The sequence below is a fragment of the Etheostoma spectabile genome, unplaced genomic scaffold (assembly GCF_008692095.1).
Source record: "Etheostoma spectabile isolate EspeVRDwgs_2016 unplaced genomic scaffold, UIUC_Espe_1.0 scaffold48, whole genome shotgun sequence".
Lineage (NCBI taxonomy): Eukaryota > Metazoa > Chordata > Actinopteri > Perciformes > Percidae > Etheostoma > Etheostoma spectabile.
The window spans coordinates 869,501-897,196 of NW_022605618.1; the positions used below are offsets into that span (position 1 = coordinate 869,501).

General features: G+C 41.3%; 1 protein-coding gene and 1 long non-coding RNA gene across 3 annotated transcripts in view; one reads left to right on the top strand and one right to left on the bottom strand.

Moving 5' to 3' along the window:
- LOC116686789 (anoctamin-9) overlaps positions 1–27,696 on the bottom strand; it is a 142,390-nt gene that overhangs the window by 45,212 nt on the left and 69,482 nt on the right. The window lies entirely within an intron of this gene.
- LOC116686791 (uncharacterized) overlaps positions 24,190–27,696 on the top strand; it is a 9,909-nt gene continuing 6,402 nt past the window's right edge. The window contains exon 1 of the long non-coding RNA XR_004331365.1: positions 24,190–24,202. This is a non-coding gene — a long non-coding RNA (uncharacterized LOC116686791). The remainder of the gene's footprint in view (positions 24,203–27,696) is intronic.

Genomic DNA, 27,696 nt, shown 5'->3' on the forward strand with positions numbered 1-27,696 from the left:
GACTGACGTCTTACCTGGCAGAGAAACACTGTGACTTTATCATGAACGTACCTGATTCTAGTCACATGGGAGGAGTTTGGGAACGGCAGATAAGGACAGTTAGGAGCGTCCTTAGCTGTGTTCTTGTCAAGAGTGCTGGAAGATTAGATGATGCTTCTTTAAGAACATTTTTCTATGAAGCAATGATTAGTGTAGGTTCTGTGCCCCTCACTATTGATTCCCTACATTCCTGATGTTGCGGTTCGAAAATCTCAAACTGTAAGAAAATTGTTAAAGAAAGTCCATTCTTATGGGGTCAAAACGGAACTTAGTAAAACCTCAAATAAATGTCTGTATTCTCTTGTATTTGAACGATGAACAGAACCCAAAACCATAAGAAGAATCATCTGAAGGAATGAAAAACCATATTAAAAACAAGAAACTGAAATTGCAACCAATGCTGTAGTCATGCTTTTTTAGTTATTTTTGCTGCGGTGTATTTTTGCGATGGATAAAATTATGTTTATTTATGGCGTCATGGTGGCTTGGTGATGGGATGTTTTTATAGGTGAAACACAAAAGCTCTTTTCCTTTAATAAAAAAAGTGGACCCTCTGTTGGGATACGTCTATAAGTTGTCAGAGCATTTGAACACTAATATGAGATGTCAGTGGTAAATCAAGCATTTTGTGACGTAAATTGAAGATGTGCAATTGACGATAAAATTACTTGGGCGGTGTGGCTCGTGGGTTAGCAGCGGTTGCCGGCCAATAGGCAGGTTGGTGGTTTGACCCCGCCCCTGCAGTCATTGGCGAAGTGTCCTTGGGCAAGACACTGAACCCCGAAGTTGCCCCCGGTGCTGACGATGGAGTGTAATGTGTGTGAGTGTTTATCTGATGAGCAGGTGCACCTGTACTGCAGCCCCGGGCCGCAGTGTGTGAATGGTGAATGTCCTGTAGAGTAAAAGCGCTTATGAGCAGTGGTTAAGAATGGGAAAAGCGCTATATAAATAAGCCATTTACATTACATTGAGTTTGTTTTGCGTGCAGCGATGTCAAAAAAGTGTGTTCCGATATCAGATTTTAGTTTAGATCATTTTATTTTATGTACTTTACTTTTTTGTTAGTGTTTTTTAAATTTTAATTCCAGAGCTCAATTTAAAGGCATAATTCTAAACTTGAAAATACGTGAAAGTCAAAAGGCTCTAATTTACAACCTAATGTAGAAATCAGTGCAGATATGAGCGCCAGAAATCCTCTTACAACAGACTTATGTGGGATTCATGAATGTTTGGATACACCAGTAAAGGACCAAGGTAGTACGCTGATAAATCCAGCGGCTGGAAATGATCGTAATTTAAATATCATGCACCAATATAATTCTCGGTTTTGAGGCCTCACCCCTACTATTTAGGACCTGGCTAGACATAATCCTTGCCACCCCCTCCACTCTCTTTCCCCCCTTCCTTCTCCCCCACCCCCCAGGCTAAGAGCAGCACTTTTCAGAGGGTGGACATTGAAAACCCTGACATCGCAGTTTAATTTGCAGTAACGTGTGTCCTATTTGGCAAGCCTAAAAAACTGGTATAGGCTGTAGGAAGAATGTAGAATAGAAAGAGATCATGCTGCGGTCAACATGTTGCTGTATTAAATCCAACTCCAGCTGAAAAGTTTATTTAATTTATACATCCTGGACATATGTATACTCCTTAAATGTAAATATAAAGGCGATATGGCAATCTCTTAGGCCTACATGTAGGTGTACCTATTATTAAATAAAAACACACGATAGTGGAGTAATGCATTTTTTTTAATTTTACTTGGGTTTCGTGAGTAAAAGCAGTTGTGAGAGATGCGCGGTTGTCCTTTTTCTGAGCCAACAGTCCAAATGTAGACTAAACCACAAGCACCGTGGTGGTGGGTTTGCGTCTACTGGGACGTTGATCGGTTCATAGAGGTCTTCTCCAAAGAGCTAGTCGGCCATTGTTGAGAAGTGATCAATATGATGACTTCTCTGTTTCCTGTACATGCTGCACCGCAAGTCCCCCTGACTTGGCGTTACACAAGGTCGGCCAGACTTGAGCTTTTTTCGCAGCCTACGCCACTTTAAATAAGCCTAAATGCCGAACTGTGCATAGGAATAGCGTACACCCCCCTATGCCTGTTTAAGTATACGTCGTTTCATAAATGAGACCAAGGTCTACTGACTGCTGTTTTCTGTAGCTTGTATCTACATATCACAGTCTTATTATGGACATAAAGATTTCTAAATGAAAGTCATTTCATCTGCATGTTACGCTCTTTTAAGCACTTGATTAGAGGCAGAGGAAATCTGTGTAATTAAAGCTTATAGAGCGGTCCATATCATGCTAATCTTAGGTTATAATTGTATTTTGAGGTTGTACCAGAATAGGTTTACATGGTTTAATTTTCAAATTGTGTTCTCTCCTCTTTTCAACACTGTGTCTTGGGTCTCTGTTTTTAGTTACAGAGTGAGACATCTCGCTTGTTTTAGCTAAGAATGAGACATCTCACTTGCTATAATAGGGCCTCTGCGCATAGCCTAGAGTAGATCACATCAGATAGATCAGGGAGAATTCTTCTAACTGAGGGCACGCGTGTGAATCCCTGCAGAACCAGGGACATAGAAGTAGTTCGTTTGAAAGTTTTATGGTCAACTAGTGTGTGTTGTAGCAGTGTTTTGCCATGAGAACGAGCCTAGTCTGCTAGCGCTGCATGCTATGGTTCGGCACCCTCATCGCGGCTAATGACGTTGAAGAGACCGGAGGCTGAAGGCATGAGAACAGTCAAAAAACCGATCTCACTCAAAACAGCATGGATTTTCCAAGTTTGTATGCAGGGGGAAGCACCAGAGACACAAAATAATACCTCATATCCCCCCAAAAAGTGATTATTTTTTTTTAAATGGCGAACTTAATGTGGTAAGTTGGATTCAGCTTGATTGTGTGTGTTGAAGGAGGAACTGATTCTGGGGAAATAGTCAATGATCCAAACTGTCCAACCCAAACCCCAGGTCACACACTATACCTGCGCAGCATCTGGTCCTCATTCTAGTTTACCCCAACTAACTCTATGGTAAGGACACACACACACAAGGGGCGGCGGGACTCAGTGGAGAAGCGGTTCATGCAATCCGGAAGGTTGGTGGTACGATCCCCGCCCCGGCGTCATTGCGAAGTGTCCTTGGGCAAGACACTGAACCCCGAGTTGCTCCCGGTTGGACACGGAGTGTAATGTCGGTGTGAGTGTTTATCTGATGAGCAGGGCGGCTGGCACCTGTCGGCAGCCCGGACCACAGTGTATGAAGTGTGTGAATGGTGAATGTTTCCTGTAGATGTTAAAAAGCGCTTTGACGTTTTAGCTGGAAAAGCGCTAATAAATACGCACATTTACATTGACATTTTACACACAGCCACACAACACACACACACACACACACACACACACACAAACACACACACACACACAACACAAACACCAGTGTCAGGAGAGAAAAAGCAACATGTTGGTGATGATTTTGTTCAGCTGATGCGTCATCGGTGTCCGCTATGCCCTGGTGGTGTTTGAGTGGTTGCAGCCCCCGTGATGTCTGGAGGCAAATGGGAATTTATCAAGGACCATGCCCAACATTGTGGCTGTGATACTTGGAGCTGTGCTGCACGATCTTCCATACAGATCATGACCAGGGGTATGTATACCTGTATATAATCCAAGGCTCAGATTCACACAATGTTGCTTGAATAGACAGAACAAGAAAAGACACCTTATTCCTAAGTTGGGAGTATAAAACATTATTTCAAGATCACACCAGATAAGCAGCCGGAAGGTTTGCTTTGTTTTGTTTTGTTGTTTATTGGGTTATTTATCATTAGGAACCTTCAAATATTAGCCATTCCACAGGCAATGAATGCTTATAACTGCAACACTATCTGCATTGTTTTAAGTTATGAGTGAACAAAGTTCCATATGGCAGTATTACGAGCCCAGGTGCTAAGTGCAGCAGGCAATTAAATGGTGACAGAGGGATTTAAATGAATTTGAGTTAAATGTTTAATGGCATACTACAAACTCCAGGCTCAAGATTGAAAGGAGCTTGGTGTCACAAGTTCACTTGAATTACATTTTATTCACCAACATTTGAATCATTATGCCAGCAGTATCTAATGGTGGTTAGCATGAGAGGCCGAAGACACTGCTAGGGCTGGAGCTCCATGAAAGCGCAGCCATAGAGGAGTGGTCTGGCGGGGGCTCTTGGACATAGACGCCCCACTCAAGAGGCTGACAAAGAAGGTGCTGGCCTGGTCAGCCAACAATGCAATGCTGTCAGATCCCCTGCCCCTTTTTGATCAATGCCGGGAGGTCAAGAAACAAAGGCGGAGGTGGAAAGCCGCTGCCGTGGGGCTCCTGAACGCTTGCGAGACAGAGAGAGCAGCAGTGCCAGGGACTGTATTTACCCAAGTTTGAGCCCAGTGCCTACGCTTGAATGCGTTATGTCGATTGCAAAGTCGTGTGCGGGTAGATCGGCATTACATTAAAAAAAATTAAAAAAAGACGTCAGCCTCTCATCCATCCTCACTATGACATTTGTCACTTGATTGCATATAGGGACAACAGTCTAACGTCTGATTTTTTGTCAGCCACTAATCCATCGCATATGACATTGTACTTATTGACATATAGGACAACTGAGCTACGTCTGTCTATAGACATAGGGTCAGCTGATGTGCAGCAGCAGCCAGCAAAATTTCAGGCAGCTAGCGAGTTGCCCAGTTAGCCGAGCTAAGTATTTCTACAAACGTAAACAAAGGCATACAAATAAATGAGGGGGAACGGACCAAGTAAAGAAGCCAAAAACCTACCACTTCCGTACAGATTTTTTACAATGTTTTTTTAAGTGCGTTTGCTCATCTGCAAATTACCATTGCTATTAGACATGTGGAGAGGAATATCAGGACTGTTCATAAAAAGCTACGACAGCTTACTTCCCTCCGGCGAAAAGCGGAACTGAGAAGAGAAAGGTGAAAGAACTAAATACCGTTGTCCCTGGACAGCAGTCTTTTTTCTCACCGCTACCACAAAAGCAAGACCGCCAACAAGCATTATTACCTGTGAGTCTACACAACATTGTTAAACACAAGAAAATCCTTCCAAGATGGAGAGGTGCTAGCATGCATTTGTTTGATGGAAAACGCCAATTGTACTCAAGAGTTTAAAAAAAAACATGACACGTATCTCAATCAAATATCTCCAGCTGTCAAGAAGTACAATAACACAGCGCTGTGAGGCAATGGCCGAGGTGTGACCGAGCAACTTGAAGAGATATTGCGGACTGTAGTGTTTCTAACGGCAATTAGACTAGTTCAGACGTGAGTGGACACAGCCAGCTGTACATTTTTATTTGTAGGTGTTAACCGATATAGCTGCAAAAGAAGATCTGGTAACAGTACTGCCCATAAAAGAACACACGGACATTTTTTTCAGTCTTCACAAACTATATTGAGAAAATCAGCTTCAGTGTGCCAAATTGGTGTCCATCACCAAGGCCGATGGTGGCCGCCCCAAATGGATTTATTGCAAGTGCAGGGAGTGATGGTGCCTTCCCCCAATTCTCAATTACCACTGCGGAATACACCAACAAGCGCAAAAAAAAAGCTCACAGAAAAGAGATAACAGTCCTCAGGATTTTGCTGCTTTTTTTGAGATGGTGCGCCCAAAAAGCCTGATGTTGAGGGAGATTTTGTTAAAAGTTGCGAAAAAGTTGCAATGTTTTTGTATAGTTTTTAAAAAAAGGAAAAGGAAACCTGTTTTGGATGGAGAATACAAAATGACTCTAGGCTGAGTTTCCTAGGAACCTTACCAATAAGTGAAAGGATGCGGGCAAATGAAAATTGTGGACTAGTGGATTGAAGACAAAAAACAATTTATTGAATTAATCAAATTGAACATGTCTGTCAGTGCGGTTGATCTTTACATTGTTAGTTAATTCCTATCTGGCACTGGGGCTGGGAAACGATTCCTAAAGGTTTAAAAAAGCACTTTTTGAGACCTTACTTAATGCCACTACATAAAGAGGATAGCTGTCCTCAATTTGCCTGTTTACATCACATGGGGGTGCGTGCGTTGTCAGTTGGGGAATCAGCAGCCCCTTCCTCTGCAGAGAGCCGACAGATTGAAACAGCGACTTTCAGCGAACATTGTTAGAGTAAAAATTGTTACAGGTACCCATTGATGTTAAAATACACCTGTTGGCAGGACAGTCTGAAATGTTTGCACGATATTTCGCTGTAAATGTTGTTGGAAGGAATGAGAGATATTGACGTCACAAAGCACGCGGTCTTCATATCAAAAAAAACAAAGAAAATTAATTGGCGATGACGTGGGAGTCAACAAGTTCTCTGTCCCGACTTGGTCATTGGCTCTCAGGCTCACATATGATACAAAGTCTGGCAGCGTGGGACCTGCGGGATGGTTTAATTTGCGGCAAGTTACGGGATTGGTCACCCCAAAATTGCGGGTTGCAACAAATTAGCGGTGATTGTTTGAATTTGCGCCCCTGCATTGGCAGATTGGACATCGTGAAATCCTAGAGGACTGAGATAACTGGCAGGTGGAAAACCACCAACGATTGCCTGTTCATTTGCCGACCAGATAGCTTCAAAGGACTGCTGTTCAGTGTGCTCTGGAGAAGGCAGACTGTGACCACAAGGGAAAGCCTCGGGATCCCCAGGCGGAGCGGGTGGTTAAGCCACACCAGAGATAAGAAAAAACTTTTTGCCAACACCAGGAAGGCATGTAACCCATCTACTCTTCTCCCAGGGAGATCAGGACATAACCTGATCCACATCTGCCAGTGTACAAACCTCTGGTCTGCCAAAGCAGCCAAACTGTCCCCACACTGTGAGAGATGATTAATGAGGCCTGTGAGCCTTAAAAGGACGTTGGAACACAACTATGTGGGATATACTCTGTGACGCTCATGGGGAGGACATTGACCGGTCTCACACATTGTCTAACAGATGACATCAATTTCTGTGTGGAAAATGTTGTACGGAACGGGACTGTACGGTGTGTCCCAACAAAAAAACAGGGATTACTCCGATATAAACGACTCTTCTTGAAGAAAATAAGAGAAACTCAAGAGATACAGGGGGAACTGAGAGGGAAGATCAGAGGAGGGAAAGCAACGTACAGGAGAAAGAGGGAGGATCAGCTGCAGCGTAAAGACACAAGGAGGGCTGGGAAAAGCTTTAAAACCGCAAACACTCTCCACCTTACTGTGTGAAACATCATGGGTATGGACATGATATGGTTAAAACAGATAGGTTAAAGTACTTGGGGTGATCTGAAAAATAAGCTGCACTGACTGACAACACCCCAGCAATTTACAAAAAAGGCCAGAGCAGACTGTAGCGGCTTGAGGAGAACTTAGTTCTTTTGGGTGGCAGGGGCACTCCTGACTACATTTTATGACTATGAATCCGCTGGGGCAATGGATTGTAGTAGCAGACAGGAAAAGACTAAGCAGGCCGATTAAGAAGGCCAGCTCCATCTTGTGCCGCTGATGCCGTGGAGGTGGTGGGAGGAGCAGGAGGATAGTGGCTAATTTATCCTCCATGTTGGACGTCCCTCCACACCCCAGGCAGGGGACACTCTGACAGTACTGAACTGAACAGCTCCTTAAGTGACAGGCTGCTGACCCTGCGCTGAATCAACAGCGAGATAACCCAGGTCTTCCGCCTGCGGACTGTCAGACACTACAATCAGCACTGACTCCCAGTAGACCATATGGACAAAACACACACACCAGGACTGATAAAAATGTGCAATAAAGCAATGACTGGCCAATACGTAAATACATTTAACTCCCCCCCCATTTTAATATTTATTCTCTTTAATGTATTATTATTGTGTGTTAACAGGTGTCTTCACTTTCTTTTATCCTTGCTGCAGCAACAGCAGCAACAGTGTGAATTAATCCCCATTGTGGGTTTAATAAAGGATTTGGAAAAATGGTCATCTGCTCCAGGAGGCCCACTGCAATGTTTATGTGACTTTACAATGATCATGCAGCTACAAGATGAGGTTTAGGGAAACCTGTATCTGTTGCGATGTGGCATTTTCCTCCCAATGTGGATCACATTCGGCTGATTGTGTAGGTGTGGTTTGGGAAGCCTCTAGAGTAATTTGATGGTAGAAGTAGACACAGTAGATTGCAAGAGCATTGTATGATTTGCACAGGTACCGCTAGTAGAATGGATGTATGATATGATAAAGGCAATGCATTAACTGTGCTCGCAGTTGAGATATTTGAAGTAAAATGAAAATTTAGGGATTTGAAACTTTATAGACTTTAATACTAATTAATTGTTGGACGTTCTACTAGACAGTTATTCGTGGTATACTGGTATGTGTGGCATGGTCCATACGCAATTCATTGTCTGCCGCATTTTACTAGAGTTCGTTAAAAGGCATGAAAACATGTTGAAATTGTGTTGAACCCTGTCTGCCTGACCAACAATGTAATAACTATGAAATCATGTCCTTCTTTGTCTCTTCTGTCAACATCACTGATAGGTCAACAGAGGGTTGTCCCTCAAGCTGTGTGAAATAGGTGAGAACAAAGTAGGTTACTGATTGATATGTTTGTAGCAGGTCTGTAGCAGGTAGACACACATGCATAATAGATGTAGAAAAGCATCAAATTAAGCCTAAAAGTGCCATGCTTGCCACCATCTTCTATGTTGACACTTATGTACAACCATCATTAATAGATGTTAATTGAAGTTAATTATCATTAACTTAATTGTCATTTAACTGTTAGCAAAAGTCATTTTACGTTTACAACAATCTCACTGCAGCCAGCTAGCTAGTACTTTCTTCTTCTGAGTGTGGTGAAGCCCGCTTGCGGTGTGAGACTCATGTTCAGGCTATCTCAACCATGACCACTCTTGTACATAAACTACCTAGCCACTTTGGGAATTTAAAGGAAGTAAAAGTTAAAAAGTCGCCACAAACCTGTGTGTGTATATATATAGTATTAATATATATATATAATTATATATATATACTATATATATATATAGTAATATATATGTGTGTGTGTGGTGGTAATGTATGTGTTGAATATATATATATATATTATTATAGTTGTGTATGACTATCATGCAATTCTATTCAGTATTTTGAAATACCCTTAGTTAGACACCTTTTTTTGAAACTGGACGTAGTACACGTGTCCCTTAGGATGAACTTCACCAAGTCCATCACCGTCAGCTCGATCTAAGCCGTTTGAATGTATGTACTGTCGGCTGATTGGACCACAAGATGCTGTGACACACTATTGAGAATGAGATTGCTTATTGATTTCTTGAGATACAAATCATGATTGTGATTCGAGACAACGGCCTAAATAAAAGCAAAGAACAGCTGTGCCGTTCTATAGATTAAAACAATAAAGTCGACTCAGAATCTAACTACATTCTAATTTTGAATTTGAGACTAAATCAAATAATAAAGACATTTTCATATGCTCTTTGTGTTTGTTGAATTCAGAGAAGACAAACCGTTTGCTGCAACAGAGAGGAGCTTACATGAAGATGTTCACATTCCGTTTTCACTCTCTTCTATTCCCTCTTCTATGGGGCCTTTTCCTCGGCAGGTACGTCTGTCGCTGTCTTTCCTGCCTTTATTTCTTTATTTCCATTACTTCCTCCTGGTATTTTTTTCCCTTCCTTGCTCTTTCTTCCTTCCTTCTTTCCTTCTTTATTCTTAGTTCCATTTTTGACTTTTTGCTTCTTTAACATTACTTGTTTTCTTTAAGGTTTATTTATTTATTTTAACATAGACAATGAAGCAGAGCATGCTTTATGTGTGTCGACACACCAACCTGGAATCTCAGTACAGAGGTAGCAATGGGGATCCATGGGCACTTGTGTCTTCAAATAGTTGTGAATTTTTTGCCATGGACTATCTTACTGTGTTTTTACTTCATCAAAGTTACAAAGGCAACTTTTGCCAAAAATGTCTTGTGTGTGTTGGTAGCACTTGCCAAACCATGCAAGCTGGTGTAACTAAGGGTAAGGTCATGTTGCAGCCAGCTCTGTCTGTGCAACGATGACATACAGATGACGTTGCAGTACCAGAAGCCCATGTACAATGGTAGAACTCCCCCACTGGATAACTAGAGCAGCCAGTTTAAAATTGGTTTCTCTCTCTCTTTAGGTTTAGCTTAGCCTTTAGCTGTAGCATTAGCGTGGCGTCTGTTGAAACCATAACAACTCTGGCTTTCAGCTGCGTCATCCCGCCATAGATATCTCTACAAAGATACTGTCAGAGTTCACTCAAGCATCACGCCTTTCCGTGAGACACAAGCATTTCAAGCAGGCCACGGCCACACCGGTATTTCTCACGCTGAGGAGGCAAAACCTGTCCACAAGTTCCCGCCAGCCTGTATCGTTTGCCCCTGTGTTAAACCGTCTCAGCCACCCGATACGTGATAATAGTTAGCAAAATAGATATAAAACCGTTCAGATCTATGTGCGCTAACACACTGAGAGGTAAGTTGGACAAAATTTGTTTCTAGTCGTGTATGTTTTGATAGTTGTTTTTTTGTTTGAACCACAAAGGATAAATAACAATGGAAAAACCCCTTTTTTCGTTTGTGTTCAAAACCAAAAACAAAGAAACGGTAAAAAAGAGCCGTTCTGCCGTTTTGGTTTCTGAATTCAAAAAACAAAAAAGACTAACCAAATTCAAATAACGGTTCGTTTGTGGTTTTTTGAAATTCATATTTTCATTTCTTGTTTTAAGATCTACACTAAAAGAAAGACAGGTGTGCGAAGGGAACCGGAGGACGGCAATAGTAAATATAGCCTTATATAAATAAAGCCAAGCTTTTAGAAGGGCGTAATATGCAACACTAACGTTATACCAGAGTAACGTTAGAAGGAAAAAAATACAACAAATAGGGCTGATTTGCAACTGGACCAAAAGAAATATGCTAGCAAAGTAGTTTAGTACAGTTGTAATATCTGCCATACATGTAAAACATCACCAGCCACGTTTAAGAGCGCATTGGTTGGGCAATACAGTCGGTAAGATTAGGGTTGGTTACTGTTAGCCGCTCTATTATATAATTAAATTAATATTTAATTGTGGTTTCCACGTAATGTACCATCAAGGGCAGTTCAAAAAATTACAAGACAGACCAGTAGGTGTAGTGTTCGCAGTATAATAGCACACTTGTAAATCGACAACATTATGAGGAGAAAGAGTCATTTGGTGAGTAGGCTAATGCTTAAAACAGCAGGGCTAAGAAATAGGATTGTGAAGCACCAGTTAATGAAAAAATGGAAAGTGGTTTAGATAGCCAAACTGACAGAACATAAAAACTTAATTTCTATATTATCCCATATGATAGTAGACGCAAACATAGCAGGCATGGTGCCAACACCTACGGGTCTGTTTTTGTAATTGTTTTGGAACTGCCCTGATGGTACGGTGGAAAACCCCATTATTCATTAAATATTAATTTATAAATGATATGCGCCTAACAGCATTCAGCACACACAGTTCTTTAGGGTACCCTATAATTACCAATGTATGGAACCAAACAATTCAATTTTCAATTTTTCAATGGGCTCATTAAACGGGGCGGGTGATATGTACGGGATAGGCACAATATTAAATAACGGAATAAACTAGGGCTACGGTAGCTAACATATTTCTTTCGGTCCAGGTCAATAAGAAGAATGTTATTTTTTTGTTTATTTTTTTTCTACGTTACTCGGGATAAAGTTAGTGCTGCATACTATGACGTTCTAAAAGATTGTTCTTTTATCATATAGGGCTATATTTACTATTACTTCCGGGGTCCACTTAGGCCCACCTTCTTTCTTTGTACGTAGATCTTCAAACGGGAAAAAAAATAGGAATACAAAAAAAACAAAAAACGGACCGTTATTTGAACCCGGACGTTATTTGAACTGGGACCCGTTATTCTTTTTACCGTTCGTGTTTTTGGTTTGAAACGACAAACTTTTTTTTCTCATTGTATTTTGTTTTGTGGTTGGCAAACGAAAAAAACAAATAGCAAAATCTACACGGACCTTCTAGTTACAGTCCATTACACCTTCTGGTGCACAAGGTTCCAGCAGGGAGACCCCAAACTTCCCTTTCCAGAGCCCATTACACCAGATGGTATGAAGGTTTTTTGCAATTGCAAATTTTTTTTACAAGCGCAAATTGTAACATACAAGTTCAGATTGGACATCGTATTCTACAAGCTCTCCCTTCTGCACCATATGTTACCTCATAATAAACCTGTTAACAGCATGGTACCATAGGCTAGTTTGAAAAGGCTACACAACACACACACCACACACACACACCACACACACACAACACACAACACACAACAACACACACCACACACACACACACACACATACACACACGCACACAACATATTTAAACCATTCTACTAACCTGGACACACTTAGTGCCGCTATACACTTCCAAGTCAGTAGATGACGCTATCCTGTGTGGTGTGTGCTGGTGTGTGTGTGTGTGTGGGTGTGTGTATATATTATATATATATATATATATATATACACATAATACATACATACATACATACATAACATAAATACAACATACAGTCTATGCTCTTAACTCTGTTGTCGTGAGCAATCGCTAAAAATCTGTGCTCTCTTTTATTAAGGAACAGGTAGCCTACTGCAAACTCACTTTTTCATCATTTAGCTTTCATCAGCATATTATCGAATCTGGGAACTGTATGCGGTTGTATGCGTTTGAGAAATAAACAACTTTGCCTAGCACACGTAAAATACGTGCTCTCGTTGATTTCACGTTTTCCTACGTGACGCAGTGCTTCTAGTCCGTGTTGTAGACATGTGCGCCAGTCCTAGTGCCCCCTAGGTATGGTGCCGATAACAGTACCAAAACGTTTGGTCTATAGGCTAATGTCATTCCTATACCACAATCTACACGGGTTTCAAGTAGAATTCACCCGTCTAATATAAGGCAAAAGTTGCATGTTACGTCGACAAGAAAGGGTATTTTGTTCATCAAAAAACTGCTTGAAAAACCGTTTGAATTATTTGATATTATTTTTATGTGGGTAGGGAGCCTGCCTCACTAGACATCCGGGGTGCTCACTACGTCCATTGCGATATACAGTGATCGCGAAGGCAGTGGGGTTAGTGCAGGCATAAAAAACAAAATAAAGATGTCAGCCTATCATCTCCTCACTATGACACTTACTATTAGTCACTGATTGACCATACAGGCACAACCAGTCTAACGCTGTCTTTATCCACATGGGTCAGCACGCATGCGCATGCCAGCAGCGGCAAACTTCAGCAAGCATATAGGTTGCGAGGTGCCTAGGTAGTTATTTTCTAATAATCTCAAAGGTATAAAAATGAGTGGCCGGGAGCGGCACCAAGTAAGAAGCCAAACAAAACCTACCAAGTCCATACTGAATGGGAGAAGGACTTTTTTTCACATGTAATATCAAAGTGCATTTGCCCCATTTTCAAATATACCATTGCTATTGCGGAATTTTGGGACTGTTTCATAAAAGCTACAACAATGACTTCCCTACGGAAGTGAACTGAGAAGGAGAAAGGTGAAAAAAATTAAAAAAAATTCCAGTTGTCTGGACAGCAGGCCTTTTTCTCACCGTTAACACAAAAGCAAGACCGCAACCAAAGTATCGTTCGTGTAAATCACGTCATCGTTAAACACAAGAAATCCTTCCGAGCGGATAGATTGATTAAAGAGGCATTTGTGAAGAGTGGTCTGATTCGTTGTTTCACGTTAATGCATCCCAACGAAAATTGCAACATTTGTGCGCGAAGCGGCAGCACATGAGTTGAAAAACTTTTCAGAACCTCAATCAGAACTGGAGACACAAGGGAAGGGTATGCGCACACTTGACAGTGGACGTACATGGCAGATTGAAAGCATCTGAAGACTTAACAATGGTTTCAAGCCGTTGAAGTCATTGGAGCCAGTAGTTACATTCAGTGCTACCCTTTTTGGGAAGATGTGAGGTGGATTACTTGCATCAAAAATTGCAACAAGTGTCATCTGAACTTGTCGGAGTGCGGAAGGTCCGACACGCAAGCTGACATTGAGCTCAAGTTCTCGGGCTCATGGGACAGTTTGGAACTTGCTGACAGAGGAAGTACCCAAACATGAGGAAAGATGCTACTCCTTGCGCATTGTTCGCCTCCACGTATTATGTGAGTCAGCCTTTTCCCCCATGAGATATTTAGGTCCTGATAATCATTGGGAATGTGGCTTGAGGCTAAACTCTCGCAGCTACTGTCCGGACACATGCATTCCTGGTGATTACATCAGTGCAGTCGTCAGAGTGAGGTGATGACAACCAAAAATGTACAGTTGTAGTGTGCAGAGGGTAATGCAATTATACAAGGTACACCAAATTATATTGTTCGTATGAATTTTCCAAATATTTATAAAATATATGTGAAGTAAATATGTTTTGATTTTTGTAGGAGAGTTAGCTAGATCATTTTGACTTGGTCATTTAAAAGTAGATCGCAAAGCTGGAAAAAAACTGTGGTCACCCCTTGTAGCTATTTCATTGGTAAAGGCAATTAGGAGGAGCAGCAGCAGCAGGTGTGTCCAAAAATGGCAGCCACATTGACGTATTGCTTAAATGAACAGTGGCGGCCGAAAGCGGTATCTACCTTTCTTTCTATCTACTATCTTTCTTTTAACTGTCAATGGATCTACGCCAAGCCCTCTTCTCTTTTGTCCAAATATGGCGACGGTCACAAATGGTGTTGTTTTTCTCAGATTGCTATGTGTTTACTGTGTATACTATGTAAGTTGAGATGGCGACAACCTCATGATTGAAAGATCAGACTTTTCTACAGTATGTATAATAATCGTCTCCAGCCGTAGTTTGTTGATGTGAAGCTAATGTGTCATTTCACAGGAATAAACGGCATCCAGGGAACTATGTGCGAATTGCGGGATGGCGAACTGGAGGAGGTGGGAGATGTGAGGACCCTTTTTAGCTTTAAGTCAGTTATACAGCATACAGTACACAGTAACTAACCCTTAGATGGTTCTGTGTGTGTGTACAGTGCCATCCTAGTGGTTGTTTGACGACTCTTCATCCAGATTGGGCTGTGATCATGATGCCAAAACAGACTCTCAACAACATCGTGAGTTTACGGGGCAGTGAGTTTCATTCTTAAGGCTGTGTTTTTAATTCAACATCCTGAAGGCAGGAGTGGTGATTAAGCAGTGTCCAATTTACATAGTGACAACTCCGAACTCTTTGGAAAAACAAAGTGTAAACGTCTCTGACTTTATTCATGTGAAAATTTTGTTTTCCAGTGAGGTGAAGAGCTGTCTGGCAGAAACCACGCAAGAAGCTGGAGAGGAGTGTGGGTCACGTTACAGGAAGGCATGCGTGATGAACAAGCTGTGTTGACCGTGTGGCTGTTGTGCCGGCTGCAAAATTCGAGCCTGGCCTGAGTTAATAACCCTGGCAACACGGTGCCTTCAGTCTGTGTTCAATGAGTACTTGGCGATGTGTAGGTCCATAGTTCTCCTGACCCCTCTATACCTTAAACTTGACTCACTAGTTTGAAGGTTGATAGTGGTCTTGCACAAAGTCCGACCGTACAGTACCCTGAATAAGGACAGTCAGCAATAGTGTTAGGGTTAGTGGTGTTAGTAGGTTTCATTAGGGGTTAGAGTAGGTTTGAAAAAGACGGGTACACTCAACGAACATGGTACATATGATTTCAAGTGTAAAACGTAATATAAAACTCCTCATGAAAAACATCAAAAATAGTTTGAGTAAAATAGGTTTAAAAAATCAGGCCCTGTACAATCCTCCTGGTTGTTCAGGTTACCAAGTCCCTGCCTTCTTGGGTGAACCGGTCCTTGCTGCATGATTGGCAAAACCGAATGTGAAGGGTATGAAAGTGGTCTGAATATAAGTGGTCTGATATTTGTTCAACAAGCAAAGAGGTTTCCCATTGATTCTGGGTAGACAGAGGCCCACGTAGTTGTACAGTTGGCTCTTGTCTCCTTGTTATTGTACAGAGTGATGAAGTAGGATCTTTAAGTCTCGTGGGACGCATCTTCCCTACAGGCACAGACAGAGAGTTGTGGAGTTGTGAAAAAGAGCAGTCTTGGCAGGATGTGATTGATTTGCTTAGCTTTCTTAGTTGTATCTTCCAACAAGGGGGGTCTCTCAGAATTTAATGTGCCTCGTCTTGTGGTGTGGTGTGTGTGTGGTGTGTGTGTGGTGTGTGTGTGTTGTGTGTGTGTGTGTGTGTGTGTGTGTGTGTGTGGTGTGTGTGGGTGTGTGGGTGTGTGTGTGTTTGTGTGTGTTCTGTGTGTGTGTGTGTGATATCAATCAGGGTTCGTAGGGTGCTGAATCCTGGAATTTTGCTAAATGCTTGAATTTTTGATGTTGTGTTTGAAAGGTTTGAAAAGTGTGAATTTGAATTGAATTAATTGTGTTCTATCAACCTTAGCTAAAAGCAAATTGCTCCATAAGATTTTTAGAGCATTCTTGCCCTTTGATTAGTTAAATTTAGTAAAGACAAGTTACAATACCAAGTTTTATGTTGTTACCGTCTCAATTTGATTAAACCTTGTATATGGCAAAGAATGTGTTCACAAAACCAAGGCCTGTAAAATATTTTGTTCAAATCCGAGGTCTTCATATTTTCAGCCCTTGAAATATTATAGTTTACAGCCTGAAATAAAATTATCTAGGGAACCAATATCTGAAATTTAAAATAATGAAGGTATTATTCAGGTTGAGAGCGAGAGAGGCAGGCTAGGAGATCAGCAAGCCAAAACTTTGTAGGGTGGAAGAAAACATCAATAATGACACCATAAAAGTTTGTACAAGCATGCCCTAGATTTGGAAAAAAAAAAAAGTGTGAAAAGAAGACATTAAGGTTAGCATAAACGTTGAGCAAAATCTAAGATGGTTTTGCAGGTGTTTTCCGGAGATACCTCAGTCAGATAATCATAGAGTGGCTACAGATACAGGAACTGGGGGTTTCCCTTGACTGCAGGTCAGATTTGACATCCCCATTATATGCTTGTCAAATGTACTCGGGAGCCCACAGTTTTATCATTGCGCAACATCAGCATCAAATGCATGAGCACTGCCGCCTCCAATCAGCTGTTGATGAAATGTTGAAATAGAGAGAGCGGTGACGTTAAATCATTGGTTTTCAGTTAAACCGCACCATAGATACTATGCTGGGATGTTCGAGGTAGCCGTAACTTGCAGAAAAAAGCCCATTGGATTGTTCATTACGATGCACAATGACACACTAAGCAAACTTGCTAATAAATGGAACTACACGCTGTTTTCAGTAAAGTTATTTGATGTTCTGCGCCTGTGTGGTGTGGTGTTTTTGAGAAATGTTATACTGTAAGGCAATGAAAATCAGAACTAGGCCCTAGAAAGTTGAAATTCGAGATGTATCTCTAACAACACTTAAGAATCTGCGGCAGTGTCGCGGACATCACAGCTTTTGTCAGAGAAGCCAATGAGAAAGTTTGAAATTGTTGCCTTGCGCTGAACTCTACAGGTTTCAGCGATGTCCTCAATCCTTCTTGTACGGTTCACCTGGAAAAGTGGCACATCTCAAACGCATCTTTCTGGGCATTAAGCGCAGCAGAGGCCACCAAACAATCTTTAATAAACTCCCCCTTCAGAGGAATTGGCCTACTGTTTTTGGTATTGTGGGAGATCACAAAGCGGTCTTGGTCTTGACTGCTACATCCCTGGAATGTGTAGCGCCAAGGGTAAAAAAAAGTCTTGTTGCTTTTGCAGTTAAATAGCAAAGCTTCAGATGTCCATTTCCGCTCTGCCATTCAGTTCAAATTGTTGGTTTCTCTGCGTGTAGTATTGTAGTTGCGATTTTCAAATTATAATCTTTCAACACCAGGCGATCTGTGCTCCACACAATAAGCACATAGCTTACGTTGACTTCAGTAAATAAAATACTTAGAAGGTCAATGCCTGGTTAAAAACTCAGCGCTGCATCAAATTTTTTTTCCGAGAGCTGACGTTGTTTGGTGGATAACAGCTCTTTCACATCATGAGAAGACTGATGATTCACGACAGGAAATCAAGTCACAAGTTTTAATTAAAAAAAACAAACGATTACACACGTTCTGTTTTTGTATCTACAGTGATACTTTTATTGTACTTAGCCATTATAACCTGTATGAACAGAGCATCTGACAGTTTTGCACGTAAAACAACAAACATCTCTCATAACTTGTTGATTATTGATTTTGCACCTAAAATTAATGCTTATGTTTACTGAAAGTGCTTAAATAATTACACTTCAATTTGACTAACTATGGTCCATCCCCCTCCAGTGGTACAGTTCAGTTTCACCACTTATTCTGTGGCAGCGGTTCCCCTCGCCCCCCTTCTGGCTCTCATTCAACAACCTCTTTGAGATACGCCGGACGCCATTCAAGAGGTCCGCCTGGATACGGGAGGATGGTTCCTTTGGAACGAAGGACTAACGTAACATCGGGAGCGTGTGTGTCTGTGTTGATATGTGTCAACCAGGGTTCTGTGTTTTTTGAAGAGAGCTGCTTAATGCCATAAAATTCACATTACTGAATCATGTCATAATACAGGATAAACACCGTGCTTGAAATTTGACAGTAATGAGTTCTGGACACTCTGTTTTTTTCTGTAGGTAGTACCCCTAAACACCTGCAAACCCTGGCAATTCGGGTGACCAGCACATAGCAGGTTAACACTGAGAAAACAGTGCTGATAGTCTCCTTGTTAACATGACTCATTGTATTAGATAAACATATTATTGTAACCCTGGTTCTGGGGCTACTGTGCCCGTTATGCAAGCCCAACACAGGGGCCCCTTCAATGCCGTGGCAGGTGAATTTTCCTATATAGCCTATATTTTAGAATCTTGTTTTGGTGGTTATTAGGCCTAATTTGCAAATTAATTTACTGTAGTTCTTTAAGTAATTGTATTGGATTTATTAATTCAGACTCGGAGAGTTCAAACCGGGTGTCAATTTATGTCTCCTCTCAACCAAGCACCAGCCGCACCCAACACAAAAAAACGTTTCATTCGCCTCACAAATAATTTGAACATAAATCATGTTAACATATAATCATGTCTCCAACCAAATAACAAATAATTTAACATTAAACTAATAATCAATAGGAAATAGGAAATGAAATAGGTTTTAAAGCTATTATGACAAAAAAAGTCACATGATTCTTTTAAATGAACTATTTATAATGTTCAACAGAAAAGTCCTGTCAATAACCATACAAACCCAAATTCACCAAGTAATGCGTCTTTTCCTGACACAAAAACCCTTCGATAATATTTAAACACTCCACACATTTTTCCTTCGTACCTCATTTCCGATCCTACAAGGGCGCTAATCAAAGGAGTTCTGTCCATCATTAGCATTGCTATATTTGCCTGGACAAACCTCACAGTTTGGAGAGGCTATTAGAAATAAACAGTACGAAACAATACAGGAATAATAAAGCATCACAAAAATATCAGAACAGGAAAACGGCGCTTTTCAAAAATAAAAGCACACGAACATGGACCACAAGGTGACACTGTAGTAGAACTACAATGTTTGTTAACATGTAAATATAATACTGTGTAGGAGAATATTACTGCAATGTATTAGAGACAGTTCATTTATCACACCCCAGGCAAGTATTTGATCAATTAAGGGAGTCACGTGATTGGCGGGACAGAGGATGGCAGCTTAGGTGTAGCCCGCAAGTCTATTAGGTGTAAGAGCCTGGCCCAAACTTGGTCCAAATAGTGTTTTCACGGTTCCAACTTCAATATTTACCACTTGTTGCTTGTTAGAGTTACTTGGTAGAAGAACAACAAACAAGAACAAAGTCCAAAGCGGTGATACGAACGCAATTGCACGAGGTATGGCGGAGAAACAGAAACAGAAATGCTACCTCGAGCCACATTTTTATAAGATTCAACAGATGCTGTCGACAGTAAAACCAAGTAACTGCGCATGGCTAACTTTGGCAAAACCACTAGCCACAGGGCTAGTGAGCGAAGTAGATACAAAGTATGTGTTAAAATACAAAGATTAATGGGACAATGCAATGATCATGTCAGTGCAACTGCTGAATTTAAGCTACTAGCACCTTTAACTGTAAACATTTAATATAAGAACTACTCTATAATGAGACGTTATTGTCTGTACTGGAAGTATAAGAACTTCAAAAACATGGAAAATATAATAAATGTGTAAATACAAATGTGAAAAAAGTATTTTTTCAGGACATTTGAAAGAGTTTTACAGTAGGTCGGTGTGTCTGTTAGACTCGCTAGCCATCTCAAAAACAACAGATGTAATGCATTTTAAGTGTGTGTTGTGTGTGTGTGTGGTGTGTGTGTGTGTGTGTGTGTGTGTCACTGTTGTTCTGTATGTAACAGTGCCGTCTCTCCTGTCTGCAGGTTTGTGGACGGAGGTGCTGGAGGTCATCAGAGTATGTTGTTAGCAGTGAAGTCGATTGCCAAAAAACGGTCTGGTCATTGGAATCACATCAAGGACTTTATTCCGCCCTGTCTACTCGTTACCATTATGGCCCCTGTAACACTGGAAGAACTCAAACACAGTCAGTCATCATGTTTAATTTAATCCATTTTTATTATACTTTTATTGAGCCCAATTGGCAGATTACAAATTACAAGTTACGCTGGTAAAACACCTCATAAAAATGTCAGCAGATCCAGCTGGTGTTTGTTCATTGTGTTTGGGCTCTTGTGCAGCGGCATGCAGGGGTACATTAATGACACTCTGTCCACGGCTTTTATGGAACACCAAGCAGTAGTTTTAAAAAAGGACTTTGGTTTAAAACAAATGGTTCTTAAACGGCTCATATGTCAATCAGTGGACAGGTAATAACACCCTATTCTTATGTGTACTGGAACAGTGTTTCCACAGACTACTGGTGGCGGTGCACCAAATATACCACAGCCGCCACACATTGGTTTCGGTATTCATATCAATATCATATTAATATATATTTTACCACTATTTAAAACACGCATTCGGTCAGCCCACTGTAGTTTCCTTTCATCACTCTCCTATGTCTCTCGGTAACTCTAAAACATAAACAGACCACACCCTCCCCCTCAGGGCACACATGTCAATGAAAACAGTGTGCAAAAAATTAGCGACTTTGTCGATAGATTTAGCAACTTTCAGAACCCCCTTAGCAAGTTTTTTTTCACAAAAGCGACTAGCAACAACCCCTGGAACTTTCGGTAGATAAAGACAGTGTCTTTTTGTAAAAAAAAGGCACCAAATTGCCAGCAAGTATTGTCTCCCTTGCTGAGGGGCAGAGTAGAAACTTTTTCACTTTGAGATATTTCTTTTTTATTCAAATATAGGCTAACTAAGTAATAATTATAAGATAAAATAAATTACGTATTGAATTTGTGGTTAATTGGATAAAGATTTATATTTCTTTTATCTACCTTGCTGACACAACCACTAGGCGTTATGCAGATGATGCCCTTATGACAAAGTGCTAATAATCTGTGGGGAAACACGACTGTACTGTATAACTCCTTCCAAACAGAAAGAATTAGTTACAGTACGTATCTGATACAAGGACACACTGGGGTGGTTTGAGTGATTTTTTTTTTTTTGTGGGGTGTGCTTGCAGATTTACCGAGACTACAGGACGGGACGTAGGACTACGCTTGACTCTCAGTTCTGGTGGTTTAGCTGTGCGCTTGCCTCGTCATTTGTGAGGTTTGCTACTCTTTCAGTTAGAACCGTGTTGCTATTTGAACTGAAAAAACAATGGGTAAAACGTGTGTTGTATTTCTAGTGTTTTACTGCAGCCTGTGGGGTTGTGTGTAAGTTGTCAAGCTGCATGGTTAGTCCACGACAATCCCACAGGGAAGAATGATCGAGGCACGCCAAATGGATCGACTAAAGAGGAGATACGGTAGGTCACAAGCCAAGGTCAAGAGGAAAAACATTCCGGAATGGCAGAAACTGCAGGCCGAGTAATTTACAAACAGAGGTAGTGCTTTACGTTGCCAGAGGTTTTGTGGAAAAAAAGTGAGCAGCTGCAACAATTTGAAAAAATAGAAAATCTTGATGTGATTGGAAGGATACATACAGTGCCTTGCAAAAGTACTTCGGCCCTCCTGAAATTTTCAAACTTTTGATATTCAGGCTTCAAACATAACAGAATAACATTTTATTTTTTGTGAAGAATCACAAACACCACATGGAACACAATGTGAAGTGAACCAAAATCTACGTTGATATTTGAAACTTTTTTAGCAAATAAAAAACTGAAACGTGGTCGTGCAAATTATGGGCCCCTCGCGTTAATACTTTGTAGAGACACCTTTTGCTGCGATTACAGATGCTGCCAGTTGCTTGGGTATGTCTCTATCAGTTTTGAAATCGAGAGACTGAAATTGCTGCCCATTCTTCCTTGCAAAAACAGCTCGAGCTCAGGGGTGTGATGGGAGAGCGTTGTGAAAACAGCATTTTCAGTTCTTTCACAGCGTCTCGATTGGATTAGGTCTGGACTTGATTGCTTATAACACTGGATAGTTTATTTGCGGAAACCATCTTTGTAGATTTGCGGTAGTTTGGGATCATTGGCTTGTGGAAGAAAATGTCAGGCCCAGTTTCAGTCTTTTGCAGAAGCCACAGGTTTCCATCCAAATGGTCCCTATTGGCTGCATCCATATTAACACTCAATTTAACCATCTTCCGGTCCCTGATGAAGAAAAGCAGGCCCAAACCATGTGCTGCCAACAACCCAGGTTGGACAGGGGGATGCGATGGGTGTTGGGGTTGCAGGCGTGATGAGATTGTTGTTGCTTTTACGCAAACATATCGTTTTGCATTGTGGCCAAAACGTGCGATTTGGTTTCATTGACCAGAGAACCTTCTTCCACATGGTTTGGTGTGTTCTCCCGTGGCTTGTGGCAAACTTAGACAAGACTTTTTTATGGATATATTTTGAGAAATGGCTTTCTTCTTGCCACACTCTTCCATTAAGGGCCAGATTTGTGCAGTGGACGATGAAAAATTTGTGTACGTAGGGACAGCACTATCCCACCTTAGCTGTGTGTCTCTGCAGTTCAACTCCAGAGTTGATCATGGGCCTCTTGGCGCATCGGATCAGTCTTTCCTTGCTGAGATGAAGTTTACAGGGACGGCCATGGCTTGGTAGATGGCAGTGGTCTGAGACTCCTCCATTTCAAATGATCGCTGAACTAGTGCTCCTTGGGAGTTTAAAGCTTGGGAACTCTTTTTGTACCAAATAAGGCTTTTTAACTTCTCCAAACAAACAGTCTTACGGACCTGCCTGGGGTGTCCTTGGTCTCTGTGCTCTCTGCGCTTTCAAACAGAAACCCTGAGACTAGCACATAGAGGTGCATTTAAAACAGAACTTGTCCACAACAGGTGGGATTCTATTATCACCATCAGTCATTTAGGAAAAACATTGGATCATCAGAGATCCTCGTGAACTCTGGAAGTGAGTTTGCTGCACTGAAGTGAAAAGGGGCCGAATTAATTTTGCACGCACCACTTTTCAGTTTTATTGGCCGATAAAAAGTTTAAATATACAAATAGAGTTCGTTCCACTTCACAATTGTGTCCCAATTGTCTATATCTTTATGTTTGAAGCCTGAAATGTGTCACAAAGGTTTGAAACGTTAAGGGGGCCGAAGACTGTCGCAGGCAATTTACACATATTAACACAAGGCGGTCAACTGTAAACCGGCATCTTGGCGCTATGTAAGAGTGTTTGTGAAGATAGTGAGCAGCGTGAGCACAAAGGTTAGGTAAAAGTTACTGAATAGGTAGTCAAAAGATATATTCCAAAAGTAAGTACAAAACAGGTTTGAATGATTAGCCTAAAAGCTGAATAAAGGAAAAGGGTACAATAATTAACGTTAAAACAGATGATATTGGTTAAAATAGTTTTGTCCTTTATTATTGTTTTGAGTAGCGTTAATGGGATATAGTGAAACATTCAGATTCACTCTCTAAGGGTGGTATGGTAGTGCGATTGCGGACCAAACCACCTCCATATGGACACTTGAATTGTATGAAAAAAGTAACAATATCCATGTATAGGTATGTTTAAACCTGGACATGTTAAACAGCGTATTAGCATTAGGCAGTAAGATGTTAGAAGAAACCACGAGTTACGACTGATATAGTAATACCTAAGAAACTTTTGTTTACGTTGGTTAGGCTTGCATTATTCACAGAAATTCTTAAACCACAAGGGTAATTAAACACAATGTTTCCAAAAAAGGATTAGTGTCACGGATATGTTCAGAATTTCCCGTCTGTCCTTTTGGAGCGCAACCTTTACACGGGGCTTCTACAGTGCAGGACGCTTTGCTGTCTTGCTCCGCATCTGCTTACTATTTTTGATGCTAATCGTGCTTTTCCTCTGAGAGCAAATATGAGCAGCGGCTCTGTACACTTCAAAAACCACTGGACTATACCCCCCCCAATTTTGTGTAGACATAGTAGGTATTGCCATATTTAACATTTTTCGGCGTGAGCGTTGGACCCCTCACCAATAGCTTAAGACGGTCCTACGGTGCTTGTAGCTAAAGTTAATTAGCCGCAAGATGCCTCCGTTCTCCGTGGAGATACTACAAACTCCTCAGAAGATTGCACTTCTGGAAACCAAGGTTCCACCTAGTAAAGTGAACGATGGAAGTGAACGGATATTGGGAATGACACCACCTACCATGGACCATAACAATGGACAGAAGCTGCTAAAAACGGTAAGTAGACCACAAGACTACAAAGAAACAGGAAGGTGGAACTGGTAATAAATAAACAAAGTGGCAGTTCCTCCCTGGACTCGTCTGGTTGCAAAGCCTAGACTAAAGCATTTTGGGAATATGGGGTGAGGAGACTAACGGGCGGGCACAGCGCCTGGATTTACATTTTCAATCATTCACTTTTATTTCTAGTATCAATTCATAAACAAGGAGTATCTCAAGACACTTGCAGATGACCACACTCCCAGAATTTACAAGGATCACAGTTCTAATAGTTTCCTACAGAGCAAGCAAAAGTGCGAACACAAGTGGCGATGGCAAAAACTTCCTTTAGGCCAGAAAAAACCTCGGTCAGACGCAGGCTTTGGAGGCGGTGTCTGAACGGGCCGGGTGGGGTTTAGATGAAGAGTGGCAATAAAAATAGAAACAATTAGGGTTTGTGAAGTTCTTTGTAGTCTTCATGGCCTAGCAGGACGCTGTGCGGCATTTAAAGGCACAGCAGGCCGTAGCAGGACGTAGCAGGAAGTAGCACGGACGTTTTGCAGGGACACTAGCAGAGCACCGCAGTGTAGCAGTTGAACATGGTCATCACAGATTGTGATATGACTGGCTGGCCTGCGTATCATCCGGGCAGGAGAGCCTCTTCCACCCTCTACTAGTAGGACACACGCCGTGGACAGCGAAAAGGGAAAATAAGCAACAAAAATTTGCCCCCAACAACATTGTGTGCAACTGGGATAAAAGATTGGCTCTCTGCTGCAGGACGCGGGACAGTCATATGAGGGACCGGGCCTGCAATCTCATAACCACACAGCAGGTAAGGACTGAGTGAAATTCACACAAAGTAAAAAGCTAACAATGGGCCTCAAACCCTGAGTGGGTGACTCGCGTAAAAGATTGAAAAAAAAGTTTTTTTAAAAACACCAAATACCTGTTTTCCCAAAGACACGGTGTTCTGATTGACCCCAAAAAATCCCCGATATAGTGGCACCGCACACCCAACATTATGTATACAGCAACTGAACTTATACTGCATATCGGCGTCACGTGATGTTGTAAAGCAACAGGTCTGACATTGACACGAAATGGAATTTATGGAATGCTTGACACGTCACCCCCCTCAAAGCAAATGTGTTTATCATGGCCCCTATACCGTCAGTCAGAAAGAGGAGATGAGAGATCAGCCGACTGTTGGCACTAAACAATGGCTTTCAACTAATTGTTACCGTCCATTCTCTGCAGTTCATTGCAATTTTAACTTTTCTGGGAGCGCAGAAATACTTTTTAAGCAGATAGACTTTACCTTAACAACCCAGGAGTAAAGCTGTTCAACTATAATCTGCTTTTACTTTCTGGGTACACATCTGCTTCCTCTGACAAAGGACACGAGACAAGACGAATCCAAAACAAAGGAAGGACCACAACAAAGTGCGGCAGTGATCCAGGCACCCAGCCCCACCTGTGCAAGATTTGACATGGGAGCGAGACCAGAGAGCGAGACCACGAAACCTCCACTCCCATGTAATTACACTGGCCAATTGAATACGGCCCCAGCATCAAACAGATGTATTTTTGTAACACTTATTTCCACATTTCACATCCCTCAAGACACCGTGAAAACTCTAAAGAAAATTAAACACATAAATACATAATAAAATACTTTCAGTGATTTACAGGCTCTTAACCACGTTTTCCTTACCTAGACGGGCCCCACAAGGTTAGCGTCACAACAGTGCAGAAAGTGCAGAAATACAAAGAAATTACAACAAATATTCAACAAGTGGTAAAGCAAAAGCTTGAAATACAAAAAGAAAGTACGTGTTGCGCCTCTTGGAACCGTGCAATTGTTTAAGCAAGTACATTTTTTCTATGCAGCCAAGTTTGCTATAGCTGAATACCTTCTCCCACAATGAAACAGGTTGTGGCCCTTCAGTAAACTCTGGTCATTTGACCTTTGATTTCCAAACATAAGAACTACCAGTTGTAAGAAAAGAACAAAATGTAAAATATTTTAATGTAAAAAATTTTAGTAAATTTTAAACGCAAATGTCCCTTTTTTTAAACCTATTTATTAGACACTTTTAAGGTTTTTTAGTTACCGTGTGATTCACACATTGATGGAATAATCAAAACAACTATGAAATAAGTGTAAATCTCCATAGACTGTACCTCAGACAGTTACACACCATCAAATTACTATGATTTATGACACATTTATGGAAACTTTGAATAATATCAGTTAATTTACAGAACTTAAAACAAATGGCATGTTTATACCTCACAGGTAACCTAACCATTGAACTCTCCGTACCTGTACTGTAAATTCTAGAGAGTAGTTCCATGACAAAACACCTTTGAGTTGTTTCTAAAAGCACAAACAACTGTGAATAGTGGTCTTTCAAGAAGTGATAAAACTAGTAAGTCTTGGACCCTCCTTTCATGAGCTTTTGTTTCCCATGTGTACTGATAAACTTCGCACCAACCCATTCTTGATCTTTACAAACATATAGTACCCTGCCAAGTAATCATTCATTACGGCGGCACCCGTCTTCTTTGACGATGGACTTGTCTCCCACTTCCCATACATGTACTGAGGATAATGTTTGTTAGCTAATCTTTCACTCCAATTACTCAAGAAGGGTTAGGTCAGGTACTGTACCTGGCAACCTTTTCGTCTTGGTCATACACATCTTATGCACCCAATTTGCCTGGAGGAGGAAGCGGGGACACGTTTTCATGGTCAACAAAGGTTTGAGTAGTGGTTCTAGACGTTTGGGGACATTAATTGTCAGTAGTGAGGGGGTCGACTGTTTACTATGA